This window comes from Equus przewalskii, chromosome X (genome assembly GCF_037783145.1).
Source record: "Equus przewalskii isolate Varuska chromosome X, EquPr2, whole genome shotgun sequence".
Lineage (NCBI taxonomy): Eukaryota > Metazoa > Chordata > Mammalia > Perissodactyla > Equidae > Equus > Equus przewalskii.
In genome coordinates this window covers 95,577,078-95,599,762 of record NC_091863.1, presented here as the reverse complement: position 1 = coordinate 95,599,762, position 22,685 = coordinate 95,577,078, and the positions used below count along the sequence as shown (strand labels likewise).

The 22,685-nt window shown below is 41.8% G+C and overlaps 1 protein-coding gene and 1 long non-coding RNA gene across 7 annotated transcripts in view; one reads left to right on the top strand and one right to left on the bottom strand.

Moving 5' to 3' along the window:
* LONRF3 (LON peptidase N-terminal domain and ring finger 3) overlaps positions 1-16,321 on the bottom strand; it is a 152,949-nt gene extending 136,628 nt beyond the window's left edge. Inside the window, exons 1-5 of one of the 6 annotated variants that reach the window (XM_070606012.1) lie at positions 16,037-16,321; positions 14,613-14,663; positions 12,414-12,522; positions 11,704-11,815; positions 7,579-7,654 (exon numbers count right to left, since the gene is read on the bottom strand). The gene's annotated coding sequence lies outside the window, so the exon portion shown is untranslated. Of the gene's footprint in view, positions 1-7,578; positions 7,655-11,703; positions 11,825-12,413; positions 12,523-14,612; positions 14,664-15,844 lie in introns of all 6 variants that reach the window. The other 5 variants (XM_070606007.1, XM_070606008.1, XM_070606010.1 and 2 more) reach the window with 5 other exon arrangements.
* A 5-nt stretch (positions 16,322-16,326) lies between these two features.
* On the top strand, positions 16,327-22,685 carry LOC139081155 (uncharacterized). The gene is made up of 3 exons (XR_011536215.1): positions 16,327-16,473; positions 17,730-17,847; positions 22,289-22,685. It is a non-coding gene; the product is annotated as an uncharacterized lncRNA (long non-coding RNA).

The following is a 22,685-nucleotide window of genomic DNA, read 5'->3' as shown; positions in this document are numbered from 1 at the left end:
CCGCAATTCTAGCAGATTTGCACTCCTTAGGTTGATCTACACTGACTCCAGCCACTCCTTTCCTATGGAAGACACTAAAGGCAGTAAGAGTAAATTATTTCCTTAGTTTGCTCATGCCCGACATTCAAAGGGAAAACAATAACAATGATGAAGCAAATTGTTGCAAGGGCTTGGCAACCAAAGTCACCAAGTACCACAGGATTTATATATATATATACACATACACACACATATACACATATAGAGCCACACACATACATACACTCTAGTGTACTCTAGTGGTTATGGTTCAGTTAAACACTATGAGTCAGGTCAGGTGCAGCCAACCACTTTTTACCTCTCAAGTCCCTTCTGGGAATTTGGGCTTCACTTCTAGTGAGAAAGCTGGAAATGGCTCCACTGGTCACCCTTCTCCTGGAGAAGGACCACCTTAACTGTTGAGAACTCAGCTTTGGTAGGGGAGTAAGTTCCTCTCCAAATGATACTATGGACACTGGAATTCTGCTCACTCAGTCTTGCCAGAGAGTTCCCTGTAAATTAATTTATAGTGAATCAACTCTGGGGCACTAAGACCACTCCAGACATGGACAGTCTGCCCCAATCTTGCAAGATCAATTTCATAAAAAACAACTCTCACATTTTCTTATCAAACACTCCTGCAACTCCAGTCAGACCTAGAACCTGGGACTAGAGTGACAAAGGTGTTTGACCTGGGGACAATTCTTATGTTCACAAGAGTGTGACTCTTAGGACAGAAGCAGAAGGGAGAATGTGTGTTTTATGGTGAGTAATGAGGGAGAAAAAGGAAAAGGACTGTAACTGACAAACAGGTGGTTACTGCCTGTCCTGTCCCCTCTCCTTAGATAAAACAAGCACTTCTGTCAGACTGAAGAGGTGGTTTGGGGTTCACAGTACAGTGTGTTACAGAATTAGAAAATCAGCATCATTCATATATTCCCTGAGGGTGGAATGGGAAGTTAATGGTCAGTCAGTACCCAGTGAACGCAACAGAGACTGTCAATAGCCACCAAAGATACCAGGTATGCCTCTACATATCCTAGTCTCCCTTGCAGTTAGATCGGGGTGAAGCGGTTAGTTCCTCTCACTGAAATGTGTGCAGAAGTGATGTGTGTCACTTCTGGGATGAGGCAATTAGGCCATGTGGGCTCCAAGCTGTCTTTTTCTTGCCCATGGTATGTTTGGAGGTCACATGTTACAGATGGCATTGCTACAAGACAGGAGGGGGCCAATCAGTCAGCATCAAACTTTATTTACGCGAGCAACAAATAAACCAGTGTTGTTACTGCATCAGAGTCTAGCCTATCCTGACTAATATAGGAGCCAAAGCAATGGCCCATCCAGAATACCAGAGACTTTAGTGCAAGAAATTAACCTGGTCACATTTACAAATTCTATGAGGGTAATCAGATTTCACATGTTTCCCAAGACTTTCTTCAATAAAACATTGTCTCTGAGGGAGGATGGTTCTTCTTAAAACAGTAACCTCAAGTGTAAAAGCCACCTCTCCCAAGATACAAGTCTTCAAAACATCATAAAGCATCCAAAATTTGTTTAATAGCTCATGAAATCTCTTCCTAGGCACCTATCATCTCCTGAAACTTCCCATTTTACTAACATCACTGGACACAAATGCTGGCTTATAGCCTCTATAAACAGAACTTCCTCATAAATTCAGGTTCCCATAAAAACCAAACAAGAAAAAAATGAAAAATGAGACACAACTAAGGTTTTCTCTATCAAGACCATCTCAATTTCTTGTGGGCCCTGACTCAATCCAATTTAAGGTTTAGAATAGGAGGAAGAGGAACTTTACTCATTCACTGCCACTAAGATATCTGGATCTGTCTTGGTGAGCTGGCAAGGTGAGCATAAGACAGAAGGCACAATGCGTTAAAGCTTGAACCAGAAGGGCTGGCGACAACCTCAGCTTGGAACTCTCCACAAAGGAGGGAAGACTTCTTGGCTATTTTTCACTATAACCAGCTGAAAGCCCTACCTTTCAGAGCATCTACTTATTAAGATGACAGGGACCCCATATACGACTGCTTATTGCAAATGACCCACAATATGACTTTAAAAACATTTCTTTCAAAGGCAAGTCACATTATCAGTGTAAGTTTGAGAAATTATACACATATACATATTTTTCCTGGGCCAGGACTTGATAGGAATTTTGACATATTCAACCTGTAACGAGAAGCCTGTCTCGTGGTTAGGAGCTATACAAAAACCATGGCCTGGTCCCTGTATCCAAGCTTGCCCCTTACTCCGCAGCTAGAATCTGGTTCTGTTGGGAGAAGATGGTCAGAGAAGTCCTTACTCTCTGACCCAGAAGGCCTCTTCTGAGCGTTGCCCAATGCTCCTGTTATACAACATGCAAAATAAATAATCAACCTTAAAAGTCAGGCAGCCAAAGCTCTTCTCAAATAATAAGCCCTTTTATAAGCTGCTTATCACCTGCCAAAATCAGCTCCAGAGGAACACCAGGAACTCTAAATTCCATTGTTCTCATTAACTACTTTGGCCCAATAGACAAGCTTCAGTGGCTTTATTGGTTTTATAAGAGACAGAAGACAAAGTTTTTCATCTACCCACACCTTGTCCTTGATCTCAATAATTTAATACAGCTCCAGTCCCAACATCTCTGAGAGATCTCTTTTAAAAGTGTGAGCTAAAAAGGGTTTCAGTCTTTTCTTAGAAAACATGCCATTCTCTACTTTTCCTCTCACCTGATTGTGGGGGTGAGGAAGGGAAGAACATAAATGCCAACCTTTTCAGAAAATTCATTGGGATGGAGGGAGAAGGTAGGATAGAGGCATGTGAGACGCAGTCTTCTGTGAGGGCTTCTGGCTTAACTACAAAAGGAAAGAGGAATTTTGCGCAAGGAAAACTGTTTAAAACCATATTTGGTACACTTGGATAGGCCTGAAGACGCGTTGTTGCTGGCCCAGAATGGCTTTTGTGGGTTTCAAAATAGAGGATGGGGCCTCTTGCTAAGGAAATCTGACGGGAGAAATCTGTTATAAAACTTATTTCTGGGGCCAGCCCCATGGCCGAGTGGTTAAGTTCGCGCACTCTGCTGTGGCGGCCCAGGGTTTCACTGGTTCGGATCCTGGGCACAGATACGGCACTGCTCAGCAAGCCACGTTGAGGCAGCGTCCCACATGCCACAACTAGAAGGCCCCACAACTAAAAATACACAACTATGTATTGGCAGGCTTTGGGGAGAAAAAGGAAAAATAATATCTTAAAAAAAACTTATTTTTGATGAACCACAAAAGGGCTTTTGATACCCACTTGACATTATCACAGGACCCTCAACCCACAAATGAAAGCTCAAGATCTACCTCCTCCATTAAAAAAGAAAACCTCACTACCCTCCCTTCTCCCCTCACTGATCCCTCTTGTCAAATTGATCCCTTCCTCCGCTAGGCTCTATACATACTGACTTGTTCACACTTGTTTCCTTCCTGATCTGACGGGCTTTCTTAGAGCAGGGACCAAGCCTTATTCATCTCTGCATCCTTATTGTCTAGCACAGTCCCTGGAACATTGTAGGTGTTCATTAAATCTTTTAATAACAATAAGATTAATAATAATTATAGTTAACATTTGAGTGCTCAGTAGCTCTGTGTTTAACTTCTATATTTTTTCTCATTTTCCAGAGGAAGAAGCTGAGGTACTGAGAGGTTAATAAGTGGCAAAGCAATGATACAAACTAGGCAGTCAGGCTCTAGAACCTTCATTCTTAACCACTACCTGGTGTGGTATGCAGGAACCAATAAGCTAGCCGATAAAAGAGCTATACAGGGGCCAGCCCAGTGGCCAAGTGGTTAAGATCACGCATTCCGCTTCAGCATCCTGGGGTTTGCTGGTTTAGATCCTGGGCGTGGACCTCCACACCACTCATCAAGCCATGCTGTGGCAGCAACCCACATAGAAGAACTAGAATGACTTACAACTAAGATATACAACTATGTACTGAGCTATGTATGGGCTTTGGGGAGAAAAAAATAATAAAAAATAAAAAGAAGGAGATTGGCAACAGATGTTAGCTCAGGGCCAGTCTTCTTCACCGAAAAAAACCCAACCAAACAAAAGGGCTATACACATATGAAACCATTAAACTCAAACTTAAATTAGTTTGATTCAGAAACCTGGCTTAATACATAAAAATGTATTAAGCACCTAGTATTCTGTGCCAAGCCCAAGGCTAAGAAGTGGTGGTACAAAGATAAAGGCATGGTCTTCATCCTCAAGGAGAACAAAAGCTTACTGAGCACTTACTATGTACTGGGCACTGTTCTAAGTAGTTCACATGCATTAACTTCCTTATTTGTTACAAAAATCCCCACGAGAGCAGTACTATCATTATTATTAGTAGTAAATTGAGATGAGACAGATGAGAAACTGAGGCACAAGGAGGTTAAGCAACTTGTAAAAACCACTATTTGAACCCAAGCAGCCTAGCTCCAGAGTCCATGCTCTTCTCTGCTACACTCTACTGCCTCTTCTGTGTACAACGATACACAACTCTAATATAACGTAGTATGTGCTAGAAGACAGAAAGAGAAGAAGTGCTATGGAAACGCAGAGAAGGAAATGATTAATTTTGCCTGAGGGGGGGCTTAAGGATGGCTCTGCAGAACACGTGACATTCGAGCTGGACCTTGAAGACCTAAGAATAAGAAAGAAATTCAAATACAAATGGTACATGGAGACCAGTAAAACTTGTATGTGTTTTCAAAGCCATCATGAATAAAACACAAAGCTGAGAAGCAAGCCCGGCTCTACACCATCTTCCTCTGCTGAGGCCACTTCTTGCCAAGGAACAGGGAAATACTCAGTAAAACTGTGGCCTGAATTGATACATTAGTCCTCCCACTTGGTTCAAACTCTACCTGGGGTTTAGTCATCTCACAGTATCTGTAGGAATTTCTTTTCCTCTCCCTTCTGTACCACAGATAATGTTTCTGGAAGGGGACCACAGGCTCTTTAGTGTAACTGAGGCCAGATCCTCCAAGGCTGGCAAAGGAAGCTGGAATCGCCATGCGGGCGAGGGAAACAGCTAGACCTTACAGGCCCAATTTTTTCCACACCTCGAGATACTTTCTCTTTTGCTAACTGCAGAGGTTCTAAGTCATTTTCTTGAAGGGTGTTCATGGGTTTCCTTAGAGTTTGTTCCACTCAAATCTGTTGATGACTTCCCCTCCCTCAACATCTAGCTTCTCTAAAGATTACTGGCTACTATGCCAAGAAACACATGTGAATAAGGACAAGTTAACTCCAACAACCAGCGAGTACTCCTGGGGCAAACTTGTGACTTTTTCTGCCATTCTAAACACATTCTCTTGACCCTACACACCACTCAACTTACTGCCTCGTTTCTCTGCTCTTCTTTCCAGCAAAAGTCTTCAAAAGATTTGTCTATACTACCTGCCTACAATCTTTCTCCTCCTCTTCTCTCTTGAACCCACTCCAATGAAGATTCTGTTCACTGAAACGGCTTTTAACAAGGCCAACAGTGACCTCTATGTTGTTAATTTCATTGCTTTTTTGTTTTTTTAAAAGATTGACCCTGAGCTAACATCTGTTGCCAATCTTCTTTTTTTCTTCATCTCCCCAAAGCCCCACAGTACATAGTTGTATATTCTAGTTGTAGGTCCTTCTAGTTCTGCTATGTGGGACGCCACCTCAGCATGGCTTGATGAGTGGTACTAGGTCTGCACTCAGGATCTGAACCAGCGAATCGGAGCACACAAACTTAACCACTTGGCCATGGGGCCTGCCTCTCTATGCTGCTAATTTCTATCGAGCATTCTCAAACCTCATCTTGCTTGGCCAACCAGAAGTACTTTTTACAGTTGATTATTCCCTCTTCCTTGAACAAGCGCCTTCTTCACTTGATTTCCAGGACACCATTCTCTTCTGGTTTTCCTTCTACCCTACTGGCCACATCTCGTCATCTCCTTTGCTTATTCCTCATTGTCTCACTAACTTCTAAATGTGGGAGCGCCCCAGGGCTGGGTCCTTGGTCCCCTTCTCTTCTCTAACTACTCTCGCTCTCTTGGTGATTGTATCCATCTCATAGCTTTAAATACTATCTAGATGCCTGTGACTCAAAAGTGTTTATCTCCAGCCCTAACCACACTTATGATTGCCAGGTTCATATATCCCACGGCTTACTCAACATCTCCACTTAGATATCTAACTGGCATCTCAAATTCAACACATCCAAAATTGAACTGCTCATATACTCACAACCCTGTTCTTGCCACAGTCTTTACCATTGCAGGTAGTGGCAACTCCATCCTTCTAGCTGCTCAGGACAAAACCCTTGGCATCATCTTGAACAGAAATGCTGTGTTACACAACTCCAGAGGGCACCAGCCACATTTTATTCAATGCTATTGGTGTTATGCAACACATAACATAAGTGACCCTGTTTTCCTTGATTCCTCTTTCTCTCACGTCCCACATCTGATTTGTTAGCAAATCCAGTTGGCTTTACCTTCAAAATATATCCAAATCCAACAATTTCTCCCCGATTCCACTGCTAACAGCCTGACCCGAGCTTGTCCCCTCATAACTTATTATCCAAAAAGGAACCAGAGTGATCCTTTTAAAATATGTCAGATCACATCACTCTCCTACTCAGAATTCCCCAATGCTTCCCACTTCACTCAGAGAAAAGGTCAAAATTCTTACAATGGCCAAGAAGATCTTGCATTGTTTTTTCTCTTTGGCATTCATCGCTCGCTAATAGACTATGTATTTCATCTATTTATCTCATTCATTGTCTGTTGCCCACATATGAATATAAGCTCCAGGAGGTCAGGGACTTGGTCTGTTTTGTTCACAGATGAAGCCTCAGCATCTACAACAATACCTGACACAAAGTACACACTCAACATTTATTTGTAGATGAAATAAATGAAGTAGATTGGGAAGAGGGAAATCTTTATACATGGGCCAGCATCATACCAAAACACAATATAACAAGTAAAATGCCATTTGAGTAGCCAGCTAGTGCTGGGACCAAGCGGAATCCCAGGAGATGTTCAGTTCCTAATTCTTACTGTTTGTTTTTCCATTGCTTTGATATTTTACCTGATGTGTCCTTTCTTTTGCCTCCTGAAGAAAAAGAAATTGCCCTATATATAGTAAGGAGCTCCCCCTGGTGGAAGCAACTCTGATAGAAAAGAAAACTGTAGAACAGGCTTTAAGTTATAAAGGAGATCACTGGGGACAAAGGAAGTGACTCCAACATTTCACAGGAAAAGTCCCCAGCAGAAACAAGGGAAACTAAAGATTAGATTCAAAGTACATGGGGGAACTTAGCAACTTATTTTACTGTTGAATCTCTTTTGCATCTGACAATGAGAAAAAAAAAATAATTCATTTACAATTGAACAACATAAGTACCTACTCTTAAGGAATTTTAAATCTGGTAGAGGATGTAAGTCAAGAATACAAATAATTACAAAGCAATGAGTATGACTGCGAATGAGTGAATTGGGGCCAAATAAGAGGAGTAAACTAAGAGCTATGACTTACCCAGGAAAGACAAGGATAACTTTGGGCTGAATAAATCCAGGAAGACAACTTGGAGGGGGTGGTTCTTGAACTGAGCCTTGAAAGACAGACAAAATTTTAATAAGAGAATATTCCAGGTAAAGACCTAAATGTAGGGAAGGGCACATCACGTGGAACCCCAAGTCGGCCAATGGTGCTCTGTAAAGGTCACAATTTGGTTAACAACACAATTCAAACCCCTTCTGGAAAAGGGCAGAGACAGATTCTCAAGAGAAAAGTCCTTGGCAAAGGTAAAACAGGAGGGAACCAAAAAAAGCCCCTTTCCTTATTTTCCCTTGGATGAGAGGAACACTACTAAAAACTATGAGGGGAAAAAGATACAATACAAACTCCATGATAAATAGACCAGCTTACATACTAGAGGATTCTGAATCCACAATATCTAACGAAAACACTAATAGGTATGCAGGGTCTATTCTATTCTGTATTTTATCTGAAGGTAATGCCCAGTGAACCTCCTTTTCAAATGAGGATGTTCTCCCTTTCATTCCCTCTTGTGCACCATCCTTCCCTTGGAGATGCCAAAATGCATCCTGAATTCATCTATCCCTCTCCATGTCCACCACCACCCTCCTAGTCTGAGCCACCATCATCTCTCACCTGGTCTAGTGCAACTTTAGTATCCATTGATGATTCTTGTACCCATTGATGATTCTTAGTATCTAGTACAATTTTAGTATCCACTGATGATGATTCTTGCCTGAAACAGTTATTACTGTGGTGCTTGCCAAATGATAAGTTTCCATTTCCATTATTCTTTCTACATTTATTAATTGGAATGCTACTATAAACAAGTGCTTTCCCTTCTCCCTCATTTAATTATTTATTGATTCAGTTATTTATTTATATTAGTATGGACTCATAGATCCTTATTTTACTCTATGGGTTATAATCCATTACTATCATTATTTTGTTGCTTAAATTGTCCCAGATTTTGTCATTGGGAACGCCTTCAAATTGACTCCTGTATCCTTTTGACACGTCCCCATTATTCCATGAGCACTTTCTTACTTTCTGGTAGAAGACATTCCAACCTCATCCCCTGCGCCACCCCTGGAATCAGCCATTTCTCCAAGGGGTCCTGGTCCCTTTTACTTGGAGAATGATATTTTAAAAACCAAGATCTGAGTGCTAGGTGTATTCATTGGTATTGGGGTGTCATTGCTTCTAGGCTTTCTCAGCAGACAGAGCTAGAAAATATATATATACACACAAACAACAACATCTTCTTCTGTATGTGTGTGTGTGTCTGGGGTTGTGGGGTGGTGTGTGTGTGTGTGCGCACGCGCACATATAAAACGATGCATTCACACTGATATCTCTGCTCCCCACTGGTCTTCTGTCTTTCCTTACATGTAATTCTTCCTCTGACAGAGAAAAATCTCATTCTCATCATTCATGATATATTTACTTATTTGCTTGATACTAGTGCATAGATTCAGAATTGCTAGGCCATACCCCCATGGAAAACAAACCTACTAACTAGAGAATAGTATTTTTGTATACTTTTCGGGGGGTTTGGTTTTTTTGTCTTTTAGCCTTAGAACAGTAGTTCCCAAAGTGTGGTCCTGGACCAGCAGCATCAGCCTTGGAACTTGTTAGAAATCCACATTCTTGAGCCCCACCCTAGACCTATTGCATCAGAAATTCTGGGGGTGGGGAGCAGCAACTGAAGTTCTAACAAGCCGTCCAGGTGACTCTGATGCATACTGAAGTTTGAGAACCACTATGCTAGATTACATAGTCAAAATACTCTTTTCCAAAGTTACTTAGCACATCAGTCTGCTCGGGTTGACATAACTCAATACCACAGATGGGTAGCTTAAACAATAAAAATTTATTTCTCACAGTTCTGGAAGCTAGAAGTCCAAGATCAAGGTGTCAGCCAGTTTGGTTTCTCCCAAAGCCTCTCTCCTTGGCTTGTAGATGGCCACCTTCCTCCTGTGTCCTCATGCAACCTTTTTTCTGTGCACATCTATCCCTGCTATCCCTTCCTTTTCTTATAAGGACACCAGTCCTACTGGATGAGGGCCCCACCCTTCTGACCTCACTTAACCTTAATTACCTCCTTAAAGGCCCTTTGGCCAAATACAGTCACATCGGGGGGTTAGGGCTTCAACATATGAATTGTGAGGGGACACAATTCAGTCCATAACACTTAGGTTAGTTATTTTCTCCTACCCCTTCAATGTGGTTGTTATTCATTTGTAATACAGTTAAGTTCTTTTGTTTCTGTTTGTATTCCCTCTCATCCATATTGAATTTAAATTTTTTAGTATATGAAACATTAACATGGTTCTAAACATCAGAACTATATACAAAATATAAACTCAGAAAAGTGTCACTTTTCCATCCCTTCTATTCCATTCCCATTCCCCCACCCTTTCTACCCTGTTTCTAGCCACTCCTGTAAGTTACTAATCTCATTAGTTTTGGGTTTATGTTTCCACACAGGGGGTACTGGTTTTCTATGGCTCCTGTAACAAATTACCACAAACTTAGTGGCTTAAAACGCCACAGACGTGTATTACAATTCTGAAAGTCAGAAGCCCAAAATGGGTATCACGGGCTAAAGTCAAGGTGTCAGCATGGCTGTGTTCCTTCTGAAGGCTTTCAGGGAGAATCTGTGCCTTTATCTTTTCAAGCTTCTAAGGGCTGCCTACATTCCTTGGCCAATGGTCCCTTCTTCCACCTTCTAGCCAGCAGCACAGCATCTTTAAAACTCTATGACCCCTGCTTCCATTATCACATCTCCTTCCTCTGACTTTCTCTTCTGCCTTTTTCTTATAAGGACCCTTGTAATTATATCGGACCCACCAGGATAATCTCCTCATGAAACAATCCTTAACTTAATCACATTGGCAAAGTCCCTTTTGTCATATAAAGTAACATATTCACAGGTTCTGGGGAGTAGTATATGGACGTCCTGGGGGGGGGGGGGTCATTATTCTGTCTACCACACAGAGACTTTTTTAAATTTGTTTTTAAAACACAGAGTGATAGATGTCATTCTTAAAATTGTTAAATGGCTTCTCCCTACTCTTAGAATGAGCCCAACCTCTTCACCCTTCTAGCCTTCTTTGCCTCCTTCCATTCCTTGAACACACTAAATCCTTTCTGGCTTCAGGGCCTTTGTGCTTACTCTTCCTTCTGTCTACAATATTCTTTCCCCAGCTCCTCTCATGGCTGGCTCATTCTTCCAGTCTCATCTCAAATGTCACCTCTTTAAAGAAGCTATCCCTGATCACCAGATATGTAACAGCCTGTCTCAATTACTGTCATTTAGCCTATTTATTTTCTTTATCATTGATCACAGTCTGAAGCATATTTCTATGTATCGGTTTACCTGTTTTTTGACCCATCTTTCCCACTAGAATGTAATCTCCATGAGGGTGGAGACTGTGTATATTCTGCTGTATCCCTAATATCTATCATAGTATCAGGCACACAGTAGGCACTCAATAAGTGTTCATGAAACACATGAATGTTGTTCCAGTCCCGGTGGGCAAGGAGGATAAGTGTGTTACTGGTCTAAATAGGGTAAACAAAACAACCCCACGGTACTTCAGGGGCTGCTGATGCAGACTGTCACAATTCCCAATGCAATCCAAACAATTTCCTATATGTAATCACTCAGCAAGTCTTTACTAAATAGCTAATATGCACTCATTTAATCATCACAACAACCTTACGAGGGAGCTATTATTGTTATTATCCCCATTTTACCAGCAAGAAAACTGAGGTTCAGAGAAGTAGTGTGGCCAAAGATACACAGCTGGTAAGCTACTACATGCTAGCTAGACTCAGGGCCTATACCAGAGAACAAGTGAACACGGTCCTTGCCCTCATTAGTAGTGAGTCAGAGAATGAATCCACGCTTACAGGGCAGTGTGCCAAGTGTTATGATAGAGGTCTGCTAAGGGTGCTACAGGCATACTGGTAAAGGGCAGTGAAATCAGGGTGAGGAGTGAGGAGGCTTCTGGGAGGAGGAGGCACTTGAAGTAAGTTTGAAGCATAAGTAGATCTTAGCTAGATGATTAGAACACCAACTAGCTAGCTATTAATAGGGCGCATGCTATCATTTACCTTGATGAATTTTCTGTTTTTCTAGGGTCTGGCCTTCACCTCAGCTTTGCAGGATAAGAAATCCAATCTTGTAAGTAACCGAGTCATCCAGAATTCGGAATACTGACAGCTGCTAATAAAGCTCAGGAGAGAATGCAGTTTATAAATCAGAATGTTCATTTAACTGTAGAGTGGGCATTCCCTCCCCACAGGTGTGCCTCCTGAGACAGTTTTGTGGTGGGCCTAGAACAAGGATCCACAAACTTTTTATTTAGAGGGCCAAATAGTAAGTATTTTGGGGTTTGTGGGTAATATATGGCCTCTGTCACAACTACTCAACTCTGCCGCTGTTGGGCAAAAGCAGTGATAGACAATACACAAAGAAATGAGTGTGGCTGTGTTCCAGTAAGACTTTATTTACAATAAGACTTTAAAATAGATGGCAGGCCAGATTTCATTCCTAGGCCATACTTTGCAGACTCCTGGCCTAGAAGAACAAAAGTAGTTACATGCTTCAGATGCTTAATCGCATCAGGCTTTCACAGCCTGATGTATCCATCAATGCTACAGAGATAAATCTACCTCCGTGTCAGATTGGGTATATTCTCTCCTGAACAGTGCTTAGATGGACACTCCAACGTTTGCCTCTCTAGTCCCTCCCTTTTAATACTGACCACTCTACAAAAGTCCACCCCATTCTAAAGCCTTGGGGATAAGAAAGCTCTACTCACCAGTAAAACTCCAAGGGAAATGCCAGCAGCATCAGTTCATATTCTGCAGTTATTTCACAGAGAACGCCCTGATCCTTTGTTACCTGCAGGAGGCGGGGCACTCTACATTCTTCCATGTGTCCCCCAGAAAAAGTGACAGATTGTCAATATTAATACTTACAAGAGGCAGTAGCATGTAAGCTCCACGAAAAGAGAGATTATTTTTTAAATTAGAACCTTTTATTTTTACAAAAGCAGTATATGTTCATTGTAAAAAATTAGAAAACAAAAATAAGTAAATAAAAACATTATTTTCCCACTGCCCAGAAATTACCACTGTTAACAGCTTAGTATATATCCTTCTAGATCTTTTCCTCGGTATATATGACACATAGATACATTTTTTACCAAAATGAGATAATATATGTACATAACGCTTTGTAACTGCTGTTTTCAGTTAATGACCTCCGCCATTGCATGTTAATGTTTCCATCTCATCTAACACCCATCCATATTCAAATTTCCCTAGTTTCCCCCAAAATGTCGTATAAAGCTAGTTTGTTCAAGTCAGGATTCAATCTCAGACCACTCATTGCATCTTTAATCTCTTTTCATTTAGAATAGTATCTTTCTCAGGACAGGAATTTTGTTTGCTGCTGTATCCCCAAGCCTTGAACAGTTCTTGGTACATAGTAGTAGCTCAGTAAATATTTGTATAATTAACTAATTAATCAAAAACTTAAGAGGATGTGGGGGGTTCACCATAGAGTTTATCTCATCCACATATCACCCTCAATCTCCATTTTATAGATAATGAAAATCAAGACCAGAGAAGTGAAGTAATTTCCCAAGGATACACAGCAAGTATGTGGCAATTGCTTTCCATTCCTCTGTTTATTCTACTAAACCAAGAGTAGGAAAACTTTTTCTGTGAAGGTCAGATAGTAAATATTTTAGGCTTTATGGGCCAAGAAGCAAATCAGGGCTATTATGTAGGTACTTATATAACAAGAGAAAATAAATTTCCATAATTTTTTATAGATGAAATCCAAAATATAATAATTGACTACAAGGTTTTGTAATACAGGTCTACTAATGAGAAAACAGAATGGAAGAATAACATTTTCTTTAATTGGGGTTGAAAGTTAGTGTTCCCTATCATCAAACTGATTGAAAATGTTCATCTGAAAAAACATTCTTAACTCACAGGTCAGAATTTGCCGACCTCTGTCCTGTATCATGCTGCTTGTCTCTGATTTGGCTTTTTCTTCAAAAGCTTGAGTGAAAATAACGTTCCTCTTAATCGACAGGTGCAATGGGTTCTGGCTTATTGCAGTTACATGGTACTAAAGTACCAATGAGGAAAAAAACTCCTTAGCTACTCCTTTAAAATGTTGATCTTGTCTTACTTCAGTTACTCCAGTACCTAACAGTTGGTAATGCCTGTCTTCTTTCATTTAAATTGCAAGAAGGTAGCTTGCATTGTGACCATGGCTTTCATAACTAACCACGTGTTAATATCTAATGGGGCTGACCAATTTAGAAATCAGTGCAAGTGAGGATGATGAGTGGCCTGTATCAGGGCTGATTATTCTTCTTTCTCAAATAAAAACACGCTATGCTATTTAAAGACATAGAGGGAAATATCCAAAGAGAGAAAAGAATAGAAAGTGACTGCTTTTGGGGGAGCAGGGATGGCAAGGAAAGCCGGGGACTCCTTTCTTTTAGAATAGAAAGCCGCATAGAACTATCCGTAATACTACGTGCATGTATAGTTTTGAGGAAAGTACATGAAAGAAAACCAGAGGCACATTAAAGCCCCTTCTGGAAAAGGCTTATTTAATACTTTCCTCCATCCTCCTCCCACCCTAGGTTAGGTGTCCCTCTACTCTGCTCCTCATAGCATCCCATGCTCAACTCCATCAGAGCACTTGACACACTGTACTGTCGTTAGCTATTTGTCTGTCTCTCTGAAGGAGCCATGAGCTCCTTGCAGAGAGGGGCCATGTATTATTCATTTCAGCCCCAAATTAAAGTATTTAAAATTTAAAATATTTAAATTTAAAATGTAAAAAGGTATTCATTAAAGTGAAATAAAACTAGCTAACCAAATACCACTCAGTCTAGGCAAATTAACATCACAATGAGATACCAAATAAAAAGACAGACAAAATAAGTGTTGGTGAGGATGTGGAGAAATTGGAACCTTCATACACTTACAGATGGGAATTTTAAATGGTGCAGCCACTTCGGAAAACAGCCTGGAAGTTCCTAAAAATGTTAAACATACAGTTATCATACGACCCAGAAATTCCACTCCCATACCAGAGAACAAGTAAACATGGTCCTTGCTCTCTGTAGTGGAGAGACAGAGAATGAATCCAAGCTTACAGTGCAGTCTGTTAAGTGTTGTGATAGGGATCTGCTAAGGGTGCTAGGAGAGCACCAGCGCAGGGCAGTGAAATCAAGAGAATTGAAAATATATGTCCACACAAATGTTCACAATAAGATTACTCATGCCAACCAAAAAGTGGAAACAACTCAAATGTCCATCAACTGATAAAGAGAGAAACAAATGTGGTATATCCACACCATGGAATATTATCTGGCCATAAAAACAAACGAAGTACTGATGTGTGCTAAAACAACGATGAACCTGGAAAACATCACGATAAGTGAAAGAAGCCAGACACAAAAGACCATATAGTGTATGATTCCATTCATATGAACTGTCCAGAAAAAGCAACTATATAGAGACAGAAAGCAGGTAAGTGGTTGTTAGGGCTAGAGGTGGGAGGAGAGATTAACTGCAAACAGGCTTATGGGAATTTGGGGGGAGGGTGATGGAAGTGTTCTAAAACTGGATTGTGGTGACGGTTGCACAACTCTGTCAATTTACTAAAAATAATTGTACACTTAAAATGAGTGAATTTTATGGTATGCAAATTATAAGCCTCTAAAAAAAATCCCTCAATCTATTACATTATTTAGTTTCTCAACATTTTTCCCCCAACTGCACTAGCCCATTACAAGACCTGATAAGAAGAATTCCGGTGAATGAAGTTTCGGAAGCATTTTTGTCGGTTGGGGCTTGGGGCTGTGCCGACAGAAACATTCAAGTCAGCAGCTCTCTGTGAAACTGGAAGATGTCTCCAGGTGTACAATGTGTTTGGGTTGGGCGATCCCAGTGTGTAATCTGGATAAGCTGTGGCCTCTCTGCCAGATTCAAGCGTAAGTAGGCCTAAAGCCTCTACTCTAAGCAATAAACTAGTCAGGCAACGAGTTCGCTTCTTGCAATTCTCAAGCCCTATTCATAACCAGGTGAATTGTCCTATTACGGTATATCCTTGAAAATGCTGCTTTTTTTTTTTTCTTTTGGCAACTCGGTCAGCGCTTATTGGGCAAAGATGTCCCGCCAGAACAGCCAAAAGATACAAAGACAGAAACTCCACCTGTTAGGCCCGCTCCCTTGGGCTACTCCAGGGGAAAACACACCTCTCCAAGGGCGGTGGGGAGGTGCAACTGGACGTAACAGCACCTCTCAGAGCTGCGAGAAAGGCTGAGACCAAGTCCCTGCTTCTCTGGGTTGCGGGAAAGGAGTGAAGTGTCTCCTCCCAAGGCCTCCTGGTGCCCAGGAAACTCACGCGCCTGCTTGTCACGGTCGCCAGGAGGCTACAGATAACGGCGCCTGGACTTCAGTCGCCGTCGCCGCAGCAGCCCCACCGTGAGGCCCGCGGAGAGCGAGAGGAGGAGGCGGTGGAGGAAGGAAAGCCGCTCGAGCGGACTCACAGCTGTCCCGGGCTCCACCCGGTGGTCCCCACTACCCGGCGCGCGGCTCCCTGCTCACGCGGCCGCCGCCCCTCCGGGGACGGGCTATTGTGTCGCAGCGCCCCCTGGCAGCTGGAAGCCGGAAAAGCTGGCGCCGCGGGCACCCGCCGGCTGGAGCATGCGCAGACGGCGGGAGGGCGGCTTCCGGTGCGCGGGGTCGCCCAGGCCGAGGTCAAGGGCTCTGCGGCAGAAATGGCGTCGCCGCTGGGCCCCGTGAGGCCGGAAGGAGCGGACCCAGACCTAGCAGGAGTAGGTGAGGGCCTTCGGCTTCTGCCCTTTCCTCCTTTCTCCCCAAGGGGAAAAGGACCCCAAAGAGGGCAGAAGGGGCAAATCTCTATCTTGAATCTGAATCCCAGATCCCTTCTGCAAAACTGGAACAGAATAAGGCAGTTTTGTTCAAGTTGGTTTTTCTTGATGTTCCTGAAAAGATGTATTGGTAGCTGCGTGAATGGGGCTTATTATTACTTCCCTGAGCCTCAGTTTCCTCTTATATAAAATAAGGATAATAATAGTGCCTACTTCACAGGGTGTTTGTGAGGATTAAATAAAATAACCCACCTAAAGGGTTTAGCAGACTGGTTAACGCTAGCTATTTAATTTGTCAGGGCTTAGCAAACACCTAAGAGCAGGTGTCATCTTTCCTCAGGATTCAGGGAAACACAGAGATTTTGACACCACAAAATAAACACATCCTGAGGTGAATTATTCGTAAAAATGTTATGTATATGAGAATTAAAACAGTCTATCCCCACACTCAGCCTGGACACAGAAACAAAACCACACCTTACAATCTACATAAATATGACTTTGCTAGTCCATTGTCTTCATTCACGTTACTTTTCCAGGACTCCCCTGTCCAGGCAAATAATTTCCTCATTACAGGAACTTCCCCAAAGACCCACCAACTCTTTAATGGAAAGCATCAACAGTTTGCACCCTAAAATTCTTTGAATCCCTTTCCTCAAAATCTTCCCCTTGCTGCTTCCTCCAATCCTAGACTGTTGGTATCATGATCCTTACCTAATCCTAATCAAGTCCCCATGGTGAAAGACCTTCTGCCTTCAACTTTCACTTCTCAATAAATTCTCACCTGTCCTTTCCTCTCTGAAACACTGCCAAAACTTTTTGAGGTGGAGTTCTCCTTATTGAGATAAGCAATAAATTCAGCTTTGTCATATCAACAGGCATGTTGTGGGGGCCGGCCCCATTGCCGAGTGGTTAAGTTCGCTCGCTCCGTTTCAGTGGCCCAGGGTTTGGCCAGTTCAAATCCCGGGTGTGGACATGGCACCACTGGTTAGGCCATGTTCAGGTGGCGTCCCACATGCCACAACTAGAAGGACCCACAGCTAAGAGTATACAACTGTGTACTGGGGGCATTTGGGGAGAAAAAGGAGAAAAATAAAAGATTGGCAACAGTTGTTAGCTCAGGTGCCAATCTTTAAGAAAAAAGAACAAGCGTGTGGGTGACATTCAAGGAGCCAGCATTTGACAGTTTTGAAAGCCCCACAGAGATCCAGTGGAGGCTGAGACTTCATCACCACAGCTCAAGACCTTCAACTTGGAAGCAGTGTGCTCCTCTGAGGCCTCTTGAACCTCCTGCTTGGGGCTCTCTGACAGCAATGGTGAGGTATGTAGGTTTCACGTTGGTTGAAACTCTGATCCCTTTCTTTGAGCTCCTGGTTGCTAAGGATTCTAATCCAATAGCCCACATATCAGCCACTATGAGAAGCCATTCCTGACCTTGGATTATAGGGCCCTCTGTGATCCAACTGTCCCCTGGCTCACCCCTGCCATGGCTCTTACCACTCTTGTTTTATTCCCAATGAGCTACTGCACATAACGTTAAGCCTAGTGGGGCAAAGGGTCCAGGTCCCTGTATTGTCATTGTGAGATGAGCCTGTGATGTGGCTTGGGGCCTGGGTAATTTTATGGTGATGTCTTTCCCTCTACCTCAGCTACGCCCACCATCCTCCAGCTAAGCCTGAATTCTCTCCTTTCATTTAAATCTTCTAATAGTGTGCTCAAAGGAGTTTTATCATTTTCTTTCCCTATGTCTTTCAGATTTTATATTAATGTCCCTCATTATTTTATTTTCAGATGTTTCCACCAATTCTTTTGCTTTTTCTATGAAAATAATCATATTTACTACAATGAATGGTCAGTATTTGTCAGCCAGTAACAACACAGTGTTTATTTCTTGTAGGTTTTTTTTTTTGGTATGTTTTTATATTTGCTCAGGCTTTACCCCCCTTACTCATTTTTTTTTTTTGCCAAACAATCCTTATTTTATGCTCTTGAAATTATTACATTTATTAATAGAAAAAGAAGAGAAATATTTATAACCATGTCATATATAAAACTCCATAGAGAGCATAACTCAATAAAGTAAATTATACATACAGAGTTAGAAAAAATATTTAAAAGAAATATACCAAAATGTTCAGTGGTTACCTATGGTTTATTTTTTCTTTCTGGATCCTTTTATGGCTATTTAAATATTAGTCATATAAAATATTTTACATAGTTTTGTGACATTCTAAATATTTTACTTTTATAACAACTGTAAAATTATTTAATGAGTAAAATAGTATTACAGTTTGGCAGATAGAGAAGGAAAAAGTTTGTGTGTCATTTCTTGAGTTTCCAATATCAATGATACTAAAGAGATTCTATTTTCAATTATGTTTTCCTGAGCTAAATTAGATTTTAGTCCATCCAGGATATTTAAAATCAACCTCCATCATGTTCCCTCTAGGAAAATTTAAGTTCTTTTACTTAGAAATTTTCAACACCTTTAACCTGTGTTTGATGAACAGGAAACTGGTCAAATATTCATATCTGCCTATTACACTTGCCCCAATAACTGATCTTCCACTATTTCTCAGTAATGTCAATACTTTTACTTGCAAGATATGATGAAAAGTTCACAGGCTTTGGTACCAGACTTTCCATCTGTTTACTGGCTATATAACCTTAGTCCTGTTGCTATCTCTTACTGAGACTCAATTATGTCCTCTAAAATGGGGTTAATAATTCTTACTATATTATTGACACGTTCAACACATAGCAATTGAAAATAATATTTATTATTATTACTTCCAATTATCCTTTAATAGAAGGAAAATAGCAAACAGTACCTGAAACATTCATATTTTACAGGGCAGTTGTTTTTAATATTTACAAATGCACATGGAGTCACATGGAGTGACATGGAGTGAATTTGAAACACCTAAACCTAAGGTCTGATAATATGACATGCATGAAGCTACAAAGAAACCTATCTCACACTTTCTGCCATGCTAGAAGCAAATGGTCCAAATAATAAATGACAGCCTAGGAGAGTGAGAAGAGAGCAATTGATCTAGAATGTCTTCCAGGTTTCTGATCTCATCAACTAGGTGGATGGCAGTTCAGCAGTGAACTGTTCTCTCATTAACTATGTCCTGTCCAGCCGCACCTGTTCTGGGAGAGCAGCAGTAATAAAGACTGCTGTTCACTGACTGCCTACTGTGTGCCAGACACTTCATTCATTCCAGCCACAAACTTTTATTGAGAGCTAGCTTATGTTCCATGCAGTGTACTAGGAGCTGGGAATGCACCAGTGAGCTAAGCAGAATAAAATGTCTGCCCTTGTTGAGTTTATATTCTAGTGGGGAGAGACAGGAATAAACAAGTCATATATAAATGAGTAAGTCATGTAGTATAGTAGAAGAGAGGCACCTGGTGGAAAAATAGAACAGGGAAGGGGGAATGGGAGTGCTGGTGGCTAGGTGTGCAGCTTTAAATGGGCTGTTCAGGGCTAGCCTCATTGAGAAGGTGCCATTTGAGCAAATACTTAAACGCAATGAGGGATCAAGGCACAGGGACATCTGGAGGAACAGTAACAACAACCAGTGAAAACACTTTGAGGTGGGAGTGTGCCTGGATTCTGTGATAAGATATCCAAACAACACTGTGCTGGCAGGGGGGCTATAAGACTAATGGAGAAGACAGATAGTTATATAAGCAATTACAACAAAATGATAAGTACTACCTAAGATACAAGGCATGACCTTTAGTGGAGTCAGAGACAGCTGTCCCGAGGGAGTGCCAGGGCAGATGGTATTAGAAGTTTAACAAGGGTTTTGCCAGGTGAAAGGGAGGACAGGCTGATGGAAAAGCATGCTGGGAGTCAAAGATAACACAGATGACCTGGTAGACTGGTGGTCTTTCAAGCCTATTTCTAGAGGGGCCACATTTCATTCATCCAGTTAAGCTCACACCCAGAGTTTTAAATGCATAGCATCCCATTCCAAGTGTGGAGCCTAATTTATTCAACCAAACCTTACTCATGGTCTTTCAAGTTGCTTCCGGTTTCCACTATTACAGAAAAAGAGGTAAGGTAAACATCTTTGTTCATAAAAATGTTTACACTTGTTCCGTTACTTTGTGAACATCAATTTCAGGAATTTAAACTGCTCGATTCAGAGGTTTTCATATTTCATACATTTCCCAGTTGGCCTTCCAGAAAGAATGTGTCAATTCTCAGTCCTACGAGCAGTGTGGGAGAGAGACTCTTTGCCCACATCCTTACCAGCAGTTTATTTTTAGTATCTTATCCCTGAAATTGGATATGAAAATAAATACGAGAAGAAGATGGTTTTGGGCTCTGAGAAGGAAGTTTCCTAAACTGACAATTTTTTCTGTCTCCTTCAATAAAAGAAATGAGACTAAGGCCTTCCTACTGTGCAGACTTTAGGTCGTGAGTATGACAATTCAGAAATCTATACTCAGGATACAGCTAATAGAATGATCAGATATTTTGTACCCATTACCTTAGGAATGACTTTACAGCAGCACAAGGATAAAGACTTTGGGCTCTGGGGAGGGGCGGATCTGACGTGCAATTTCAGCTCCAACCCTTACTAGCTTTCTGATCTCAGGCGAGTTACTATAACCCCCTGTGGCTCAATATCCCTGTCTGTAAAATGGGGATGGTGAACATGGTACATATCTGAGGGAGCAGTTGTGAGAGGCCATAATACATTTTGAGCTCTGGTCTGAGATGAGATGCTGCAGCTGGGGATCCATACATTCTGTCAGGATGAGGCGTGAGATCCAGCCCCACTCTCTCTGCCCCCTTTTATCCTGCCCCTGAGATCCCTGGCAGTGACAGAATTTTGGGTTACCTGGATTGTAAAGCTCTCCTCAGACCTCGGTCATGTCTCCTTCCACCACACACTGGGGAGTCTCTGTGTCCCTCCGAAATGAGCTCCCCACATCCCTAGCTCCCATCTGTTGCTTGGGGGAGTGGTTTGAGTGGGGGAAGACTTGACTGGTCTTGAGCTACCTGAAAGGATAGGGGTGCTTCTGACATGGGGAAAGAAAATGTTTCCTAGGGACACGCCAAACTAGGAGAAATCCTCCTCAGCAGTCAGTAAGTGTTGCCTTATCATCCCATCATCGTCATCATCGTTAAACTCTCAGACATTTCTGAATCCACTGCTGTCCCTGTCAGTGGCCAGGCTTTGTATAGCTCCTGGAGCCAGACTGTCACATCGTCAGATTAACACACAATAAGCACTGTCTGCATGGTGTGGGCAGCATTTGATTTTTCCCCATCCTTCCCTCTGTAGCAGAGTAATGGTAGCTACCTTTTCTTGAGAGCCTACGATGGACCAGCCCTATGCTAATCACTCATACACAGGGCACACCTGAGAAAGGCAGGTCTTATTATCCTGAATTTATAAACATCAGTTTCCTCATACATCATATGTGGATAATAACACCTACATTATAGGGTGCTGTGAACACATGAGAGCTAAGACATGTAAGAATTGTAGCCTTCTCACCCAGGAGTCTGACTTCTGGCTTCACCACTAACTAGCTGCACGACCCTAGGCAAAGTTTCTTAACTTTCCGGCCTGTTTCCTCATCTGAAATATGTGCTAATAGTAGTGCCTATCTTATGAGGTTGATAGGATTAAAGGTGCTAATACATTTAAAGGACTTGGTACAGGATGCCTGACACACCATAAGCTCTTAATAAATCACAGTTGTAATGATTTTTATTTTTGTTACTGTTATAGAAGGATCGAGATGAGGAAGAAGATTCATGCAAAGGAGGCTGAGAAGTGGGCACCAAAAAGCTACTGGAGCAGGGAAATATGAGAGAGGGGTGTCATGAAAACCAAGGGAAAAGAATGCCAGGAAGGAGGGAGACATAATGCAAAAGGGCACCCAGAGGCCAGTTCCCACAAGACAAAAGAGCAATTTTCATATCTTAGCGACCAATGAGAACGAAGGCAGAAGGGAAGAAAATAAGCCCATAGTTTTAAATGGAGCCTGTTTTAAGCTAACCCCATTAGTCTGATCTGAATGCCCAGGTATTAGTTCCATGTCCTCTAATTAGGGAAAACACATATTACTTGAGTAAAAGAAAAGCCAACGTCACATGAAGTGAAATAAAAAAGAAATGTCAAGTTA